This window comes from Castor canadensis, chromosome 13 (genome assembly GCF_047511655.1).
Source record: "Castor canadensis chromosome 13, mCasCan1.hap1v2, whole genome shotgun sequence".
Classification (NCBI taxonomy): domain Eukaryota; kingdom Metazoa; phylum Chordata; class Mammalia; order Rodentia; family Castoridae; genus Castor; species Castor canadensis.
Genome location: NC_133398.1, coordinates 62434599 through 62449719, shown reverse-complemented (window position 1 = coordinate 62449719; position 15121 = coordinate 62434599). Strand labels below are relative to the sequence as shown.

Sequence of the window (15121 nt, the reverse complement as noted above, 5' to 3'; positions counted from 1 at the left end):
ATTTATGAATTCAATTTAAAAAGCTAACATTATTCTGAAGAGTCACAGATCCCCAGAGTTCTATCTCTGTAAGTGACTTCTTGTTAAAATGAAGATTGAACTCTAAATTTGCAATTCCCATTGGGCTGCAATTAGCATATTTATTTACATAATCTACCTGTTGTTTTTACTCTAAAATTGGAAAAGGATATTATGTAAACATCTGCCTGCTGGTATAAACTATTAATTTTATGAAGCATTATTGATATTATAAATCTGCTTCCCTGATAGTTAAAGAAAAAATTTCAAAGTTTTCAGAAGGCAATAAATAGAGGATAAAATTAATTGGAATTCAAATTACAGACATTTTTCATGTATCTTTTCTTTTTTTTTATAATGAAGAAAACCCCACTTAATGAAGCAATACTTCATTAGAAAAAAAAGAAGAGAAAAAAAGAAGAGAAATGATTTTTTAAAAGATTGATGTGCTACATTTACATTCAGTGTGGCTGGATAAAAGTAGACAAATCTGTTGGTTTTCTTTTCCTTTACCCCAATCTTTAGCAAGCTATAGTAGAGGAAACTATTCATAAAATTTAGTTATTTATCTATATTTATAACAAGGAAACAGTTTCCATCAACTTCCAAACCTCTGAAAATAATAAAATTGAAGGAAAAACAATTATTATACAACTATGCCTTCGATACAAATTAATGATTAATTTTTAAAATTTACTTACTTTTTCATGTGCTTGATTCTACTTTTTTCCTAAAACATTCCAGTAGACCTGACACAGGCCTACCAATGCTTCTTTCTAAACATTCACAGCTACAACTTCCTATCAATTCTCATTATTCTCTTTTCAGAGATCTTCATGATTTTACCCTCCTACACCAGTTGGAACTATTGCTTTGGTTGTCCATGTAAAATTGTGTTGTTTTGGAAATTCCTAGTACTTTTTCCCTGTGAATGGCCTCCTGTTTCTTGGGTCTGCACTTTATGTGGCTTACTCCCAGTGTTACTTAAGCATATCTCCTAATTTCTTAAAAAAGATTGGAAGGAAAATGAATTTTTAATTAGACCACAAACTCTAAAGTTGATACAGGAAAGAGTAGGAAATACTCTGGAGTTAGTAGGTATAGGCAAGAACTTTCTCAATGGAACCCCAGCAGCACAGCAACTAAGAGATAGCATAGATAAATGGGACCTCATAAAACTAAAAAGCTTCTGTTCATCAAAAGAAATGGTCTCTAAACTGAAGAGAACACCCACAGAGTAGGAGAAAATATTTGCCAGCTACACATCAGACAAAGGACTGATAACCAGAATATATAGGGAACTTAAAAAACTAAATTCTCCCAAAACTAATGAACCAATAAAGAAATGGGCAAGTGAACTAAACAGAACTTTCTCAAAAGAAGAACTTCTAATGACACATGAAAAAATGCTCACCATCTCTAGCAATAAAGGAAATGCAAATTAAAACCACACTAAGATTCCACCTCACCCCTGTTAGAATAGCCATCATCAGCAACACCACCACCAACAGGTGTTGGCGAGGATGTGGGGAAAAAGGAACCCTCTTACACTGTTGGTGGGAACGTAAACTAGTACAACCACTCTTGAAAAAAATTTGGAGGCTACTCAAAAAGCTAAACATTGATCTACCATTTGATCCAGCAATACCACTCTTGGGGATATACCCAAAAGACTGTGACACAGGTTACTCCAGACACACCTGCACACCCATGTTTATTGTGGCACTATTCACAATAGCCAAGTTATGGAAACAGCCAAGATGCCCCACCACTGACGAATGGATTAAGAAAATGTGGTATCCATACACAATGGAATTTTATGCAGCCATGAAGAAGAATGAAATGTTATCATTCTCTGGTAAATGGATGGAATTGGAGAACATCATTCTGAGTGAGGTTAGCCTGGCCCAAAAGACCAAAAATCATATGTTCTCCCTCATATGCGGACATTAGATCAAGGGCAAACACAACAATGGGATTGGACTTTGAGCACATGATAAAAGCTTTAGCACACAGAGGGGTGAGGATAGGTAAGACACCTAAAAAAACTAGCTAGCATTTGTTGCCCTTAACACAGAGAAACTAAAGCAGATACCTTAAAAGCAACTGAGGCCAATAGGAAAAGGGGACCAGGAACTAGAGAAAAGATTAGATCAAAAAGAATTAACCTAGAAGGTAACACACATGCACAGGAAATTAATGTGAGTCAACTCCCTGTATAGCAATCCTTATCTCAACCAGCAAAAACCCTTGTTCCTTCCTATTATTGCTTATACTCTCTCTACAACAAAATTAGAAATAAGGGCAAAATAGTTTCTGCTGGGTATTGAGGGGGTGGAGGGGAGAAGGAGGGGGTAGAGTTGGTGGTAGGGAAGGGGGGAGAAATGACCCAAGCATTGTATGCACATATGAATAATAAAATTAAAAAAAAAAGAAAATGAATTTTTAAAGTATTTTGCTTATCTGAAAGTCCCTTTTTCATACCTCTACTTTTTTAATAGTTTGGATGGATATATAATCCTAGGAATTCTTGTCTTCTAGCATGTAAGCATTTAATGTTACTTTAAGAAATATGCTGTCATTCTTATTTCCATTCCTTAATGTATGATCTATAATCACCACTGCTCTCCCTGCTCCCTACACATCTTGGGTCTAGAATCTTGAGCTTGGTCATTCTGTAATTTCTCCATGGAATGCTTCACAGTAGATCATTAAATAATTCATACATCAAACAATTTTTGGATCTTTCTAATCTGAAGAATTATGTCCTCTGATCTAGCGGAATTTTCTTCTGTTAGGTTTTCCATACTATCATTTTCTGGAAGTCATTTTTGTCAGATATTGGATATCTTGGATTAACTCTTTTACTTAAAATTTTTTTCTTACTATCTTTTTTTCTATTTGTTCAGTTTTCTAGGAGGTTTAGTCAACTTTATCATTTCTTTATCTTTTGCCTATGTACTATAATATTTTAAATGTACAGAATCTTTGAATTTTTATCTGGATGTGTTATTTTTCTGATTTTCTGTTCTAATTTCATGACTATAATATTTTAGAAGTCTTCTCCCTGATTCATATCTTGTATTTTATTTAGTTCTCTTTTATGTTATGGCTGCTTCTTATATGTCTGATCTAAGTGGTGCTATGAGAGGCTCTCATGGGCAGTCCTATCCATGTGGTAGAGATGCATAGGAGATGTTGATTCAGGGTCTTTATGATAGGATGAGTGGATATCAAGTACCAGTGTCTCCATATCATAGGTGGTTATATTCTCAAGCGCAGTCTCTTTTTTTTAAAGAGCACTCCACTGTCATTCAATTCCTTGTTCTGATACCCTAGCTGTAAGATCTAGGATCTAGGAAGAATATTTGAATTATTTTTTTTCATTTTTGATAAGAACCTTATGCTGGCACATGTTTGTTTTTATATCCTTGATTTTTACCTCACTTTCTCTGAAGTCTTCTATGTCTTATTCCCTCATTTCTTGTAAGAATAGGGAAGAAGTGGTCTTATAGCAGTATGTGGATATGGGAAAGGATTTGGTGATCTGAGCATACCTTAGGGATTTGCAAATAGTCCTCTTATATTCTGTCTCAAGCTCTTTCATTTGCTTCCATATGCCTAGTAAGTCCATGTATTGCAACTTTCTGTTTTTAGAGTGGAGGAAGTGAATTGGCACACCTGTCAACATTGTCTGAACTTAAATTTTCTAGATGAAATCTAGGCATAAAGCTTTTTTTTTTTTGACACTGTGGCCACATAAAGATTATAAGATAGAGTGCAAAAATATTGACAGGTAGCTATAATTTTTGGAAACTTTTAGAAATTCATTCCAGATTTTGACTAGCTCACATTAAGGAGTTTGGAGAATTTTGGTTTGACATTGGACCTGTGTGAACAGGTCTCAGGTAAATTTTGCTCCTTATACAGCCCATGGGACTTCCGTTAAGAAGACCTGAAGTTACAGAAATGTCCTAAGCTTGTCCAGCCTATGCAAAGATGAAAAAGGTTTCTTTTAACCAGAAAGAACGGTTAAAAGAATTTTAAAGATTTCAGCAATGCTTCCTAGAGGTCCCATGATTCTGAAAAGAGGACAAAATCTGAATAAATGAAGTAGATGATTGATATAGTTCCTAAAGCAATGCTAAAAAGTAACAGATTCAGCAGATCTTTTACCAGTATTCCCTAGGCATAGAAGGAAGTTCAAGACAGCTAATAGAATTCAGAGTATGGACAAAAATTAGAGTTTGTAAAAAACTGAAACAAAATTATCTCTAACACTTTGTGCACTAACAGCAATGCACATTGACATGCCATAGGATATTCCCTAATTTTTCTCTCCTGATGCATCCTCACCTTTCTTCCCCCTGTTCCATTCCTGGTGAGTTGAACATTTATGAGTTGCATGAACAATGCTAATTTGCCTTGTAGTTTCTTTTTGGTTCAGGCATTAGGAGGTATAGCAGAATATTAGAAAGTAAAAGAAAAGAGGAATTTGGCATTTACTTTTCTTAATTGTCAGGACATACACTTTTATATGTACTTTTTGTTTTCTGAGTCAGGCTTTTGTTTGTTGGCCCTCTTCAACCGTATAAGTCTTTCTGAGTTCTGATAACTTTATGTCACATCAAGTCAAAGTATGGAAGTAGTTTCTATTTAACCCAGGATACTTTACTATCCTGTAACCTTGGCCATCTCTCTGTTTCCTGAAGAGACTGACTGAAGTAAATTGTTACACGATCATTACTAAGAATGAAAAGGGCCAGTAGTGAGCTGCTGTGGTTTGAATAGTGTCTCCCAAGCTCCATGTGTTAAAGGCTTGGTCTCAGTCAGTGGTGCTGCTGGGAGGAGGTGGAACATTTAAGAGGCGGTCACATGGAAGTCATATCCCTCAACAGGATATTAGGGCCTTCTCTTTCTGTTGTTTCCTATTTGTCACGAGATAAGTAGCTTCCTCTGTCCTGTTCTTTCAGTGCAAAAGCAGTGGGGCCAACTGACTATAGACTGAAACTTCCAAAAATGTGAACCAAAAACAAATCTTTCTTTTCTTTAAAGTTGATTATCTCAGATATCTGTTATAATAATGGAAAGATGATTAACATAGCTGGACAACAGATATTAAATACTTTACTTACTGCACTACACACTCAAAAGATGTCTCTAACAAAAGGTTAACATGAATGTATAAAACTATTTAAAAATTTCAATGGTCTAAGTATTTTGGTGTGGAAAAATCTCCTTTGCCTGTGGGTTCATATGGAATATGTTCGTAATTTAGATTGCCTTAGTTATAAATTGCTATGGAGTGTGCATCCTGGTTGCCTTAGAGATTGCTTCTTTCCAATAGAAAGTGGCAATTATTGTCTGCAGGGGCAATCAGAAATAGTATCTGTTTTAGTGTCACCCTAGGAAGATACAAAGGCAGGGAATTTTTCCAGGGATCATCTGATGTGGCTTCCTCTATGCTACATAGACATACAAATCTCAACATACTGTTCCTTGGGGAATAGCTTATAATTCATCTATTATTCATACATCTTGGAAGAAAGTCTAGTAAGCCTGGAGCTTTTGATTTAGATATTATAGAATTAAGTGGTTATTTGAGAAAACAGACCTATGGATAAATAGATGGTAAAATACATAATAACTATAGCATATAATTACATACTATATAATCACCTCTGTGGTTGTTACAGGCCAAACAAAATAGACATTATGAACAAACTGTGTTATTCAAAGTCTTAAGGCTCAGCATGCACTCAGCAAGGAAAGAGGTTCACATGCCAGAACAGCTAAGAATACATTCCTATTCCCTGAAGATTCAACCTCTTACAATGGGTAATACCAAGGGTATTGCACTTACAAATCTAGTATAGTTAAAGTTCAGTATACTACAGATAATATTAAAAGCAACTTTACATTTTCATTAGTAAAATTCAACCAACGTGCTCATTTGTTTTTTTCTCTTGTGCAATTTAAAATTCTAGCTCAAAGTTGGGATTTTAGGACTACCTGTGACACAAGTTCTTATGATACTAGTTGTGGCAGAAAGACTTTAAATTGGCTCTCATGGTCTCCCCTTGGTGCCTACACTAAAAGTCCTGTCTCACTGAACATGAGCTCTGCCTTGCTATCAGATTTTTGATGATAGAGTTTCTCCCTTTCCTTTGCTTGCTTTAAAGAAGCTAGGTGCCATTTTGAGAGAGGGCCTATGGAGAAGGCCATTGACAAGGAGCTTCAAATGGCTCCTGGAGCAGAGAGAAGCCTATAGGCAAGAAGCAAAGAAACTGGAGCCTTCAGTACAATAATCTTACAGCCAGAAGAAATGAATTCTGCTAATAACTTGAATGAACTTTGATGTAGATTCATCACCCAGTAAGCCTCCAAATGGGGACTAAGCCTTGGCTGAAACCGACTGTTTGCAGAGGACCCAGGTAAACCATTCCCATACTTACCCTTGAAATTGTTAGATAATAAATACCTGTTTTGCTAAAGTGCTGGGTTTGTGATAATTTATTATGCTGCAGAGAAAACTGACATGTTTGCTCAATCCACAAGGTTAATAAGTGGTGACTAAGTAACCTGAGGAAAGCACTACTCACGCATTGAAGACCACAGAACAGATAAATCCTTATATTTAAGGAGGACACAGTAGGCATTTTCTAATATGTGTGGCAAAACAATCATAGAAGATTTTTTCCTTTTGCGTGAAGACAAGGGAAAACATTTACAATGTTTAATGACTGTTCTACTTTGAATGGATATGAGAACAAGACAGAATTTAAACGAGATTTACAGAACTGTGCTGAATTTTTTGTGAAGCTTCATCACATTTGATGCCATATGTGTGTGTTTTCGCTATCTGCCTCCCAGCCATTCTCTGCCACATAAGTGTATATATCCTTGCCTGTAACATCGGGCAGAGATAAAGCTTCACAAAACTTCTGAAAACTCAGCAATGCTAAAAGAAAACCTGTGATTTGCCGATATGTTCACTACCCATAAGCCTACATTCCCAGAAATCTATATAAATCTGTGTCAGACAGTTGGTACTGTCTTAAGTGAAGTTTTCAGTGCCTGATTTTTTTGAATGAAACAAATAAACACAACAGATCATACTAACCAAGGCAGAAAGAAAGGGAGCTTACAAAAGAGGGGAGGAGGGTAGTGCATATAACACAGATACTGGTTTCTTAAAAAAAAAAAATCAGCAATGCTATTTGAAAACTCTTGCATTTTTTCCCCAACAGCTGAGGCTTTAGAAGTTTACAAAAAAAGTAATAAAAACTGGCTAAACTCTGATGTATTATAAAGATATTCTGAAGAAATAATTAATATATGGGTCACTAATACTAGAATTAATCTTGGAAATGGGAAATGAATGTTCTGTGGCATTTTCCATAGTGCTGTACTAACATTATTGGATCCCTATCATTGACTATTGATGATAGCAAACAAATGACCACTCATAAGTTAGACCTAATAATAGTCTTCAAATATGGAGAATCCTTACTCACTATCTTTGGTAACATTCCATGGTTAGTGAATAATGATTTTTTTTTCTGGTCCAAAAGCAGAAACAACAAGCTCCCTCATCATTTCCCTGCTGTGTTGTAAGTAGCACCAGAGGCCAGTTTATTTAGTACCATGAAACAGTCCTTTGAGTACCAAGTTTTCCCTAGATATGAAACATGTGGCTCTAAGAATATAGAACAGCCAGGCTTTAGTAGCACTGGAGGGTTACCAAGTGTATGGGTATTACAGACAAGAGCTACTCTGCCTTGACCCAGGTATCTAACATGACATAAATGTAAGGAAGCACTTGGATATAATAGCCATGAAGAGGTATCCTTTGTGTTTTTTCTAATGGTGGGGAAGTTGTCATTTTCAACATTGGCTCTATCACTGGAGTCCTAATACTTAAGCTATTCCTTCCCTTTGCTAAAGGCCTTCATTGGAAGTGTCAATGTGGAATCTGGGGTCTCTAAGTTAGAATGAATCATGTGTTAGTTGCATCTTGTGTTCTAACCAGCCCCACTAATAGACAGCATCCTGAATGCTCCCTTACTCTTGAGCTCCTGGTTGCTGCACTTTTGCCTCTTGATGCCTTCACATCTTCATAATCAGTAGCTGCTACAGATAATGAACATTTTTTGGTAGTGAGTAAACCACAAGCTCTATGTAAAACCACAGCAGGACAAGAATTCTCTTTGGAAATAAAGAGGTAGCAATGCAAAACAAACAACAGTTTGTTCCATTGCTATTAGCTCATTTCTTTCTGGAAGTATTTATTACTGAGTTTCATGAGTAAAGTTGACATTTTAAAATGAAACTCCTCCATGATCCAAAGATAATGCTTAGTTCTCACAATCTAGATGAAAACATGCCTACATTGTGCAATTTAGAGTCTTTCTCTTGTATAACAAAATAACACCCTAATTTTGGTTGTGCCCCCAATAGAGTAATAGTTCATTTTTATCCTCTGAACTTTTGTAACCATGAAATCTAGTTTTATAAAAGTAAGAAGAATACATATATTATTACTTATAAGGTCACAACCAATCCAAAAGAAAGCTGTATGTTTGTTGAGAAATTCCTCACCAGGAATAATCCAAAGAGGAAATAAGCATGTTTGTCTATGATAACAACAATACAGTTGGACAGAAGTCAAGTTAACATTGCTGTCATCTTTATCAGGCTGTATGTTTATAGTAGAGACAATTGAAGGAAGGAGAAATCTATATTGTGATTTTAGCACAATGAAAGTATGTTTCTAAACACAATCAAGCTCTTGTTTCTGAAGCAAGATGATGACTACTTAAAATGTAGAGTTCAGATAGGCGTAGATTATTTAAAGCTCATAGATGTAATAACACATTTCAGGTTCAATTAATTCAACCTTTCTCCACAACTACTTTTCTAGCACTACTTATTATTAAAAAATACAAAATAGAATTTTTCAATGAAGAGAGAGATCATTCTGTATTCTTTGTAGGTATGTATAAATCTGTTTACATATGTGTACATATGAATATATGCATGTGTGGAGGAATAGAAATAGGTTTATTTGTTGATTTTATTCAACATTCTAGCAATTTAGAATCAATTTGTCTACAAAAATATCAAACAGAGTTTTTAAAGAAGTTAATCAGAAATAATTATTTGTAAAATTAACAACCAGTTGTGCAAGAATTTATATTTTCAAGCAGCTTTTTCCTCCTTTTTTTTTGGTGGTACTAGGGTTTGAACTCAAGGGCTCATGCTTTCTAGGTAGATACTCTGCCACTTAAGCCACACCCTCAGCCCTTCCTTGGTTTTTGCTTTAAAAAGTCCAAGAGCCTAGAGTCTTAAAGGTCTCTATTCAATGTATGTGATAATTACCCTCTTTCCTGACTTCAGCAGGTGTACTTAGACAAATTCAGATGAGCACAGATTTTATACCAGCAGCAGAAAAGCAAGGGCACACAGAAAAGATTTTTTATTATAGGGAAGAGGAATGCCAATAGCTAGAAGAAATATGAGACCTAGGGCTTATCTCTGCTGTTGACTGGCCAAAGATGAAAGAGTTATAGGATTTTCTTTTAGTTGCTTACTAATTCCTACCCACAGGGTTTGTCCAAGGCATAACTCTAAGACTTTGCACTTCAACCCTCTAAGCAGTACTCATTCTCTTGGGAAACAGCAATAACTTGTGCTGTCCTTAAATATTTGTCTTGTCCATTAAACTTTTTCTCTACACAAGTGTGGATAAAATCACAGTGATGTTTCTCCACCAAATACTTAAACTAAAAATACTGCATTTGTCTAAGGAAGGTAGTATACAACATTTTGTAATGTACAAGAGCTGTGTAAAGAGTTCTGTTATCTAATACCAGCTTCTTTTGTTTGTGTCACCCTGGTTACGTGACTAAGTTTTTCTGAGAATCATCTGTAAAATGGGGACAATCAGGTATTCCTCATGTGATCCATTTAAGGATTATATGAGATAATGTAAGGAAAACCACCTAGCTTACGACTAGTAAAATGGGAGAGAAGATCCTAGTTTTGTTCCATTAGAGAAGCATAAGGACCAGCAACAGATGGAGATTTTTATGAAGCCGAAAGATATTTTCCTGCACTCCAGATATAGAGCCATGAAGGTGATGACTAAAGCTTTTTAAATGATGGGTTAATCTACCTCCAAAATAACTTTTCAAAATGGAAAAGTTGAATCACAAGTACAAACACTTTGCAATTCTTCCAGAGTCATTTGCGTGGCTCTTGGGACTTTGGACAGGAGACTGTAGAGAGCTAGAATCAAGACTCCCTGTTATGTCATCTGGTAATGGTGAACAAATGCTTTCAGACTGGCAATTTATTCAAATGCTATAGCAATCCTGAGTCCACTATTTTGGACTCAGGGTCAATGGGCATTTTTCAATCTGCTTCTCTTGTACTCTGTTCCATGGTTATGTGCATTAATGGTTATAAGACATAGTAGACTAGTTGTGATAGCTTTTTACAAAATAGATCAAAAATAATCACAAAAATTTTCCCAACACTTGTCAACTATTAGTAAGAGGCCTTTTGTTTAGATGATAAATGAGTGATACATTGTAGTTATCAAAAACCAATGGATATCAGCAACAACCATAAACCAATAGCTACACTTCCCCAATCATTGCTATACAGGAAGTTTTGCTTATTTATATCTTTAAGCCAATAAAAGGGAAGTTACTCTACTAGATCTTTAAAGTTTTACTTTGAATAGAAAAACTCAATTCTATAGTTTCCTTGATAAATCTGTACTGGGAAACTTTCCTTTGTCAGCACACAGCAATTACAAGAAAACTATAGGGTAATTCCAGTGCTTGTGTCCCAAATGTGAGTAACTTGAACTATGCTGGCTATAAATTTGAGTTGTTGCACATATGCTTTCTGTGGATTAGAGCAACATTTTAATGACTTATTTCACCTCCCTAAATGCATGATTTTAACTTTTTTAGAAGTCAAGTGATTTCATGAGTAAAGAAAAATTTAGAACCCTAGTAAAAACTGGAATAAATCAAGCAATATTTTCTTCATTTAAACATGGCTTAACTGAGCAAAAAGCAAGATCCCGAGAAACATCAAATAATTACATCATGACAAGAAATTTTTCTTCTTCAATGAAATAGATAAAAATGTTCAATGCTTCTGTTTTTAAACCATTCACATTCTCGTTTCAATGAACTTACTTCTCCAACGAACTAAATAGCAGAATTAAAAATGGAGCTTTTTCTTCCTCTAGTATCTTTTACTATTCTTTTTTTTTCTCCCTTTCTCTGAAGGACAATCTAGAGGATATCGCATATCTTGTCACCACTGCCTTTTAGTTTCCAACTTCTGCTCTCTACTCTTCATTTTTCTGACCTCTGTTTCCTTTCTTCCAAATATCAAGTATATAGATTCTATTTAATCCAGAGTGTAGTATATAATCTCTTTGATTATTCCCTTTCTTCTTATGCTTTCCTTCTCATTATTTTCAAATCTCTCCTTGTATATTTACTTTCCTTTTGACCATCAGCCTTTCTCTATCCTACTTCATTTCATTAACAAAGCTCCTCTCTTACCAACCCAACATATCTCATTCCAGTATTAGTTGAGGTTCATGTTCTTCAGACTCCCTATTTCCAAAAAAGTTATGGTTCTACCCGGGGCAGAATTTAGGAAAATAAATCAAACAGCCACTGATCTGTTTGACTGAAAAACTAGGAATCAGAATAAGACAATCACAGCAATCTATAAACCTTGCAAAAATTCACTTGAAAGAGTCACACTTACTCTTGACAATAGAAGCACATCCAATATCTAGGTCTTGAAATTTCATTCCATTTATAATATCTTTATATGAGCCTACAGTATACAGAGAATTTACGTAGGTTTGAGATTACAAATAATATGAGATTACTAAAAGTTCACTTGCATTTGTCAAACTCCATGATAAAATGGTTAACACTTTTTAAAAGAAGCTACAACCTGCAGTATAAGAAAACACAGTCAAGCAATAAAACAAAGGAAATTTGAAAGTCAAGCAAGAACCACAGTATGTTTTAAATCTTACTTGCTCTTTAGATCCCACGATGTTCACCAGACGTCTCCCTAAACAAAGAAGAAATGTGATAACAATTAAAATGTGAAAATGATGCTATTAAAATACTGTATCATTTAGGTGATACATGTTTATATTACTTGGCTAGTGGGAAATGTCACATTTTGCCACGAAGTAAAATTTGTTGTATTTTGGCATTTTCCTTCACACTCATTGTTATAAAGAACAATTTAAAATATTCCTTTTAAAGTAACAAGAAGAAAACATGCTGTGATTATTCTTGGAAGAGCAATGATAGCTTAAAATGGTATACTTCATAATCAAAATCATGTAAGATGAAAAAATAGCATAGTTATTAAGATTATTAAATAAACATTTGTATTAGAAAAATCTATGTGAAAGATTTCTTATAAAAGGAAATATTCTTTGCATTGTAAACTTTTGTTGAGATTTAGTTTTTTGGTAAACAAACAAAAAGCCCACTGGGTTGCTATTAATACAGGTTCTTTAGAAAGGCAATCTCCCACACTATGAGGCTAATGTTACAAAAAGAGGGAGAAATTTAGATTTCAGAATTGGTTTGAGGAAAAGGACATTAAGATTTTAATTAAAAACCTGGAAGCTTATTATCAACATAATGTTTATAAGGATTGAGAAAGTTGTGAGTCCATGAAAGTACTGTAGTGTTTCAGGAGTTTTACAATTTATAAGCCATTCTACAAACTGGACCCCCATCTTTGCATTTTTCCAATGATATTAGTTACACTTGTGCAACTGGCTCTATTTTCATTTTAGAATAGTAAAGATGGAGGAATTAGTTTAGACTCTATGTAAGTAGTTTAGGTAAAGTGGAGGTATTAATCTATTTCTATACATTCTTGGAAAATGCCAACCCATTGACGTGCAAGGGAGATTACTGGTGGTCTGCAGATATGGTTGGGAAGGAAAGAAAAAGGCATTAAAAAGGCTGTGACTGCACTTTTGGAACTGGTAGATATCTTTCTTCTCTTGATTGTGGAGATAACTTTATAGGTATATACATGTGCACAAACTCATAAAATAGTTTGTTTAACATGTACAGCATGCTATATATCACTTATGTGTTAAGGAAGCTTTTTAAAAAAGAAGTAGAAGCATATCAAATATGCATTTAATGTGGAGCATGATATGTATGATTAAACCATTGAATAAATTAATAAGGGCTGGTATCGTTGCAATGTTTTGTTTTAAAAGGTGATCTACTGCTGGATATGGTGGCACACACCTGTAATCTCAGTACAGGAGAGGCTGAGGTAGGAGAATTTCAAGTTTGAGTTCAACCTGGACTATATAGATCCCATTTCAAAAACACAAACAAATGAATACCCCAAATCAAAATGATTATCTGTTTGCTACAAGATAGCCAGGTTAAGGAGACAGTGTTTAGAAGTAGGGGTGAAATTCTGTAAGGAGGCATGGACCACCATATGGGCCATGGAAGTAGAGGATGCTAGACTGATTTCTGATACATCTATGATATATCTGGTAGGTACAACAAAGAAGCTGAATGAAGCACTGGTTGTGATGGGAAGGCACAGTAAGGAACTCAGTGATTGCAGGGTTTCTGGCTTGTTTAATTGGCTATAGGTGCTGCCAATTTCCTGAAATATTGAAGACTTATAATATAAAATAAGATTTTAGGAGAATAAGAGACCTCCATTTGGGACATATTATTTGAAATGTCTGTGAGAAATCCAGGCAGTAGAAATGTTAAGTTGGGTAAAGTTTCCTAGAACTCAGAGGAAAATCTGGAGTTACGTGAATAATTTTGAGAACTGCCAGTATGTACAGAAATGTGAGTGGCTAACATGGAGTGGATTGACAGGTCACTGAATGGAAATGGACAAAAGAACCCAGAATCCAGCAAACTACCTGATTTTTCTACTTGGATGCTTGCATTCTTTAAATCTCCTATATAATATGAATGAGGCTTATTTTAATTATTATTTTGTATTCCTTAAAGACAACTTTCTAATGTTTTTGTTTAAAAGTCCACACTACAGGTAAGGAAGAAACATAGAATTTTTAAAATCAATTTATATAGTTTTCTCCAGTTTAACATTTAAATTACCCTCAAAGGACCTTGGATGTATAGTTCATTACTTAAAATATATTTTTTATCATCTTACCTAAAGGAGATTTCTTAAATAAATGTGATATACCCTTTTTTACATGTATCCTTTTCAAATCAAATTATAAGTGAAATATGGAGCTTTGTTAAAATTTTCAAAGAAGTGAACATAATTTTCAGAACTTGAACATTCTCTCCTTGCATGTGTATAGTATATGGACATAACTCTGACATGACTTACTGATGGTACCTCTAAAACTTATTCTATGATGCTACAAAATCAGTGGCTTTTACATACTAACAAAGACCAATCACAGAAACAGAACAAACAATATTGAAATCACATCTTATCATTATAAATGGAAAATAGAATGTAGGAATTTCATGACTAGTGTGAATAGTGTTTCATGGTATTGCTTAATTTGAGAGTAACTCATGGGAGTCTTGGTTTTGTTACTTTCTATTGACTTTGGCATTTCTGGGATATTGGGAAGTCATGTTATCTTCCTAAGTTTTGTTTCTTTGTTTGTAAAATTATAAAAACATTTAAACAGAGTTTTGGTGAGAACAAAGAGAATAAAGTACATAAAATCCACTGCAAAGTATGATTGCCTACAGACACTAACCCAACAGAACAATAATGACACAGAATAACTAAAAGTGTGTCATATGATATTACTCTAATGACTTACTGAACTGAATTTATATACTGTATTTAATTTCACTTAGACTTTTCCAAGTCATTAATAGGCCCAGAAATGAATAACAACTCTTCGTATATTGATAAAAGAACATAAATGAAAGAAACATGGATTTCTTTCCGCTTCTTTTTAAAAAGTTTTGTGTACTGTGGGAGTTCTGGGTTTTGAACTCTGGCCTCCTGCACTCTGCCTCTCGAGCCACTTGGCCAGCGCTTTTTATTT

General features: G+C 34.6%; 1 protein-coding gene and 1 pseudogene across 19 annotated transcripts in view; both read right to left on the bottom strand.

Annotated features, from left to right (window-relative positions):
• The window catches only part of Ptprd (protein tyrosine phosphatase receptor type D), a 1026094-nt gene that overhangs the window by 645887 nt on the left and 365086 nt on the right, over positions 1-15121 (bottom strand). For all 19 annotated transcript variants that reach the window (XM_074051871.1, XM_074051878.1, XM_074051881.1 and 16 more), the window contains exon 3: positions 12101-12138. The gene's annotated coding sequence lies outside the window, so the exon portion shown is untranslated. The remainder of the gene's footprint in view (positions 1-12100; positions 12139-15121) is intronic.
• The window catches only part of LOC141415434 (peptidyl-prolyl cis-trans isomerase FKBP2 pseudogene), a 275717-nt pseudogene that overhangs the window by 108663 nt on the left and 151933 nt on the right, over positions 1-15121 (bottom strand).